This window comes from Rutidosis leptorrhynchoides, chromosome 8, assembly GCF_046630445.1.
Source record: "Rutidosis leptorrhynchoides isolate AG116_Rl617_1_P2 chromosome 8, CSIRO_AGI_Rlap_v1, whole genome shotgun sequence".
Taxonomy (NCBI): Eukaryota; Viridiplantae; Streptophyta; class Magnoliopsida; order Asterales; family Asteraceae; genus Rutidosis; species Rutidosis leptorrhynchoides.
Genome location: NC_092340.1, coordinates 362123160 through 362129364, shown reverse-complemented (window position 1 = coordinate 362129364; position 6205 = coordinate 362123160).

Below are 6205 nucleotides of genomic sequence, written 5' to 3'. Positions count from 1 at the left end.
TCAGAAGTATGGATGATATTTATAATGAAAGATACGATGATATCTTAGAATGTCTAATATCAGAGGATGATGAAGGATATTGTCCGCAGGGGTTTAGAGTCAGGAGCAAGGTATTCGTTAATGATTTCAGCAAGTACTGAATCATTTGGATTCTTTGAAGGCAGGTTCAACCTTTGTGATTTGTCCACAGCCTCCTTCATACTTTGCTCAATCCGTTTTCTAATTCCAAAGCTTCTCTTTTTCTAAGCTTTGCCAATATACTATCCTTTATCATCCAACTTTTTACTGTTAAGGTCGTTTACAGTTTTTGCTGCTTCATCAGCATTTTTCAAAATTTCGAGAAATGGTTCGCAGTTTAGGGTGTTTTTCAGAAATTTCTCATTCAAAGAATGTAAGTCTTGGAGGTAGACGTTGTGTGTATATGTAATTGTTGATGTAGACATGCTGTGAGGTTTCAAATACTGATTGCTGATTCACAATAATTGGTATGGCAATTCTTGTTATAAGGTACGAATGAGTATATGATAAGGTTTCGATAATTATAATGATTTTTTTTTGGAAAGTCAAAGATCAGTGAAGTTGTTTGTAAGTTTATTGCTAATGTGGTGAATATAAACGATTCCCCGATAACGTTGGCGAAAGGGCAACGTATCTATCGAGGTTATAATAAGACTGTTTTGATTGAGAAGTCGAAGTTGACTTGCTGGAGCTGTGACAAAACTGTCTATTTTGAAATGGAATTGAAAAGTTATTTTAGCTAGTAAATGCCAAAGGGTCTAACACGGATACGTGTCGAACTATGTCTTGGGTTTTGAGAGTTTTTCAGGTGTATAACTGTGGGTAACATGTGGTTAGATCATCATCTCGATTGTTCCTTAGTTGAAGTGTCTTCAGGAATTTCGAAGGGTTTGAGCACATATTGTAATCGTTAATACATATGATGTTCTAACATAGTTTTGAAGTCAAAGTATAGCTTTGAAAGATATAGGAATCTAAGAGTGATGATACTGGTTGTATTTCGAATTGAATTATGCGATTTCAAAATTAGAATATGTAATTGAATTTGAATGAGTATGATTGTTTTGATTTATATGAAAGAATGGATATTGTTGTGAAAGTAGGGAGTATAGTTGATGATTGCTGAATCAGTTTCGAAAAATGTAATCTATTAATTGTGAATTTATATATCTCTCGGGTATTACCTACCTGTTAAAAAAAATTTCACAATTAATATTTTGTACAAAAGAAGTTTATTACAGTCTTTATGAAAATATATGTGTATATTTTCTTTAGATGTAATATAGATTTAATGAGTTAATATTAAATTAAACTCATTTGTTTTATGGTTGGAACTAGAATTAAGTAATCCCTAAAACTTTATAAATTGCATAAGTATTTCTTCAATAATATTGAAATTATGAATCATTACTTTGTTATTTGTTGGTTTTCGTGAAATTCTTGTGAACTTCGCAAGGTACGAATGATGTTATTTGAAAAGTTTCGAGTACATCGATGATGAAAGTGTAAAATCAAACATATATTCGAATAATACACTTGATTTATTATGAATTGGATTTTTATTGAATTGAGACAGAGATTGAAATTAACGATGGTTAAGTTGCAGACGAAGTACGTACATCATTGCATATTTGTAATATGAATTAACTGAGTAGTTAAGATTCACACATAATAGCTTAGTACGAGAAGATTTATTATGGTTTAAAAATTTATACATATAAAATATACATATAAATTTTTCGATTGGAAATGAGTTAATACTTCATAACTCGTTGATACAATATATTTGTTGTTGATTCGTAATGATGTCCACAATGATTCTTGAACTGACAGAGTTTGTGATGTTACATGTGCTATTGATTCTGACGATACTGACGGCACTGACTGTGTTGATGATGCTACGGTCCTGTTGATGCTATTGGTAAAACAATTCTAGCTTGTAAATCGTACACCATTTTCGATCAAAGTTTCTACTCTACCATCTCCGTTCACTCATCCGATTTACGGTCAGAATTAAATAATCTCTAAGATTTTGGAGATTACATAACTGCCACAGAGATATCTCTTCAATGAAGTTTATGAATTAATACTTCATCGTTTGTTGTTATTGATATTCCTGGATATTTACAGGGCGTATGACGTTGATGTTTGAGATACAGATTGTGATGTTACGGTGTGGGATGCCGATGTTGTTGTTGGTGGTGGTGATGGTACTGTTGGTGTTTCTGATGGTGGTACTGTTTATGCTGCTGGTGCTGCTGCTGGTGTTTGTAACCATTGCACCATATTCTCCAAAGCCACTACCCGAGCGCGAAGCTCGTTGAGTTCTTCTATTACACCGGGGTGATTGTCGGTTCGGACGAGTGGATAAATAAAATCTAGAATTTGGTGTAGTATGTAATCGTGACGAGATACTCTAGAAATAAGAGAGAAAATCGTGTTTCGGATAGGTTCGCCGGTAAGTGCATCAGGTTCTTTGCCAAGAGGGCAATGTGGTGGATGGAAGGGATCACCTTCTTCTTGTCTCCAATGATTAAGGAGGCTACGAACCCATCCCCAATTCATCCAGAATAGATGATGACTAATTGGTTGATCCATTCCGGTCACACTGCTTTCGGAACTTGAGTGGGATTCCATTTCGGAATCCGAGGGACTTGAACTAATGACGAATTCCATTTTGTACAATTGAATAAAGAATTTTTCGATATGAAATAATTTTCCGGCTATCGGGTGGTATTCTAATTATATAGAGTAAAAGGTTTCGTAGATTACGGAGGAATTTACGGAATATGTCAGGCAAAGTTTACAGTAACAGATACGCTAAGATATGAATTAGCAGATACGCTAAGATATGAATTTTGTCTATACACTATTCATGCAATCAATGCAATAAGATGTGTCTAGACTAAGAATGATAAGCAGGTAATTTCCGACAAAAATGATGAGCAAAACTTTTAACATGCATACACGGTCGAAGTCCAGACTCACTAATGCATCCTAACGACTATCAGTTAGATACACTAATGCAGACCAGGTTCGCTAAGACCACCGCTCTGATACCAACTGAAAGGACCCGTTCATATACATTATAAACGATTCACAATAGTTGATTACATCGCGATTTATTTGACCTCTATATGATACATTTTACAAACATTGCATTCGTTTTTAAAAGACAAACTTTCTTTACAATGAAAGTTGACGGCATGCACACCATTTAATAATACATCCAACTATAATTGACATAATAATAATCTTGATGAACTCAATGACTCGAATGCAACGTCTTTCAAAATATGCCATGAATGATTCCAAGTAATATCCTTAAAATGAGCTAATGCACAGCGGAAGATTTCTTTAATACCTGAGAATAAACATGCTTTAAAGTATCAACCAAAAGGTTGGTGAGTTGATAGGTTTATCATAACAATCATTTCAATATATTAATAGACCACAAGATTTCCGTTTATAAATATATGTACACTCGCAAGTGTATAAAAGTATTCTATAAGTTGTAGGCACCCGGTAACAAGCCTTAACGTTCATGTTTTACCCTCTAAAGTACACCAGACCAGGTGTGTTTAAAATAACCTCGAAGTACTAAAGCATCCCATAGTCAGGATGGGGTTTGTCAGGCCCAATAGATCTATCTTTAGGATTCGCGCCTACCGTACATAGACAAGTAGTTTAATGTTACCAAGCTAAGGGTATATTTCTGGTTTAAACCCACATAGAATTAGTTTTAGTACTTGTGCCTATTTCGTAAAACATTTATAAAAGAGCGCATGTATTCTCAGCCCAAAAATATATTGCAAAAGCAAATAAAAAGGGAGCAAATGAAACTCACCATACTGTATTTCATAGTAAAAATACATATAACGTCATTTAACAAGTGCAAGGTTGGCCTCGAATTCACGTACGTATCAATATTGAGATTCAATATTGCAGGAAAGTACGTAGACTCAACGGAGATGATAAATACTAGATTGACCTCACGAGCATACCCATGAACCATACCCATCACCTCCATAGCTATTGAAATGTCCCGTTCTTATTGATTAAAAACGTTCCATATTAATTGATTTCGTTGCGAGGTTTTGACCTCTATATGAGACGTTTTTCAAAGACTGCATTCATTTTAAAACAAACCATAACCTTTATTTCATCAATAAAGGTTTAAAAAGCTTTACGTAGATTATCAAATAATGATAATATAAAATATCCTGTTTACACACGACCATTATATAATGGTTTAGAATACAAATATGTTACAACAAAATAAGTTTCTTGAATGCAGTTTTTACACAATATCATACAAGCATGGACTCCAAATCTCGTCCTTATTTAAGTATGCGATAGCGGAAGCTCTTAATAATCACCTGAGAATAAACATGCTTAAAACGTCAACAAAAATGTTGGTGAGTTATAGGTTTAACCTATATATATCAAATCATAATAATAGACCACAAGATTTCATATTTCAATACACATCCCATACATAGAGATAAAAATCATTCATATGGTGAACACCTGGTAACCGACATTAATAAGATGCATATATAAGAATATCCCCATCATTCCGGGACACCCTTCAGATATGATATAAAATTCAAAGTACTAAAGCATCCGGTACTTTGGATGGGGTTTGTTAGGCCCAATAGATCTATCTTTAGGATTCGCGTCAATTAGGGTGTCTGTTCCCTAATTCTTAGATTACCAGACTTAATAAAAAGGGGCATATTCGATATCGATAATTCAACCATAGAATGTAGTTTCACGTACTTGTGTCTATTTTGTAAATCATTTATAAAACCTGCATGTATTCTCATCCCAAAAATATTAGATTTTAAAAGTGGGACTATAACTCACTTTCACAGATTTTTACTTCGTCTGGAAGTAAGACTTGGCCACTGGTTGATTCACGAACCTATACCAATATATACATATATATCAAAGTATGTTCAAAATATATTTACAACACTTTTAATATATTTTGATGTTTTAAGTTTATTAAGTCAGCTGTCCTCGTTAGTAACCTACAACTAGTTGTCCACAGTTAGATGTATAGAAATAAATCGATAAATATTATCTTGAATCAATCCACGACCCAGTGTATACGTATCTCAGTATTGATCACAACTCAAACTATATATATTTTGGAATCAACCTCAACCCTGTATAGCTAACTCCAACATTCACAAATAGAGTGTCTATGGTTGTTCCGAAATATATATAGATATGTCGACATGATAGGTCGAAACATTGTATACGTGTCTATGGTATCTCAAGATTACATAATATACAATACAAGTTGATTAAGTTATGGTTGGAATAGATTTGTTACCAATTTTCACGTAGCTAAAATGAGAAAAATTATCCAATCTTGTTTTACCCATAACTTCTTCATTTTAAATCCGTTTTGAGTGAATCAAATTGCTATGGTTTCATATTAAACTCTATTTTATGAATCTAAACATAAAAAGTATAGGTTTATAGTCGGAAAAATAAGTTACAAGTTGTTTTTGTAAAGGTAGTCATTTCAGTCGAAAGAACGACGTCTAGATGACCATTTTAGAAAACATACTTCCACTTTGAGTTTAACCATAATTTTTGGATATAGTTTCATGTTCATAATAACAATCATTTTCTCAGAATAACAACTTTTAAATCAAAGTTTATCATAGTTTTTAATTAACTAACCCAAAACAGCCCGCGGTGTTACTACGACGGCGTAAATCCGGTTTTACGGTGTTTTTCGTGTTTCCAGGTTTTAAATCATTAAGTTAGCATATCATATAGATATAGAACATGTGTTTAGTTGATTTTAAAAGTCAAGTTAGAAGGATTAACTTTTGTTTGCGAACAAGTTTAGAATTAACTAAACTATGTTCTAGTGATTACAAGTTTAAACCTTCGAATAAGATAGCTTTATATGTATGAATCGAATGATGTTATGAACATCATTACTACCTTAAGTTCCTTGGATAAACCTACTGGAAAAGTGAAAAATGGATCTAGCTTCAACGGATCCTTGGATGGCTCGAAGTTCTTGAAGCAGAATCATGACACGAAAACAAGTTCAAGTAAGATCATCACTTGAAATAAGATTGTTATAGTTATAGAAATTGAACCAAAGTTTGAATATGATTATTAGCTTGTATTAGAATGATAACCTACTGTAAGAAAC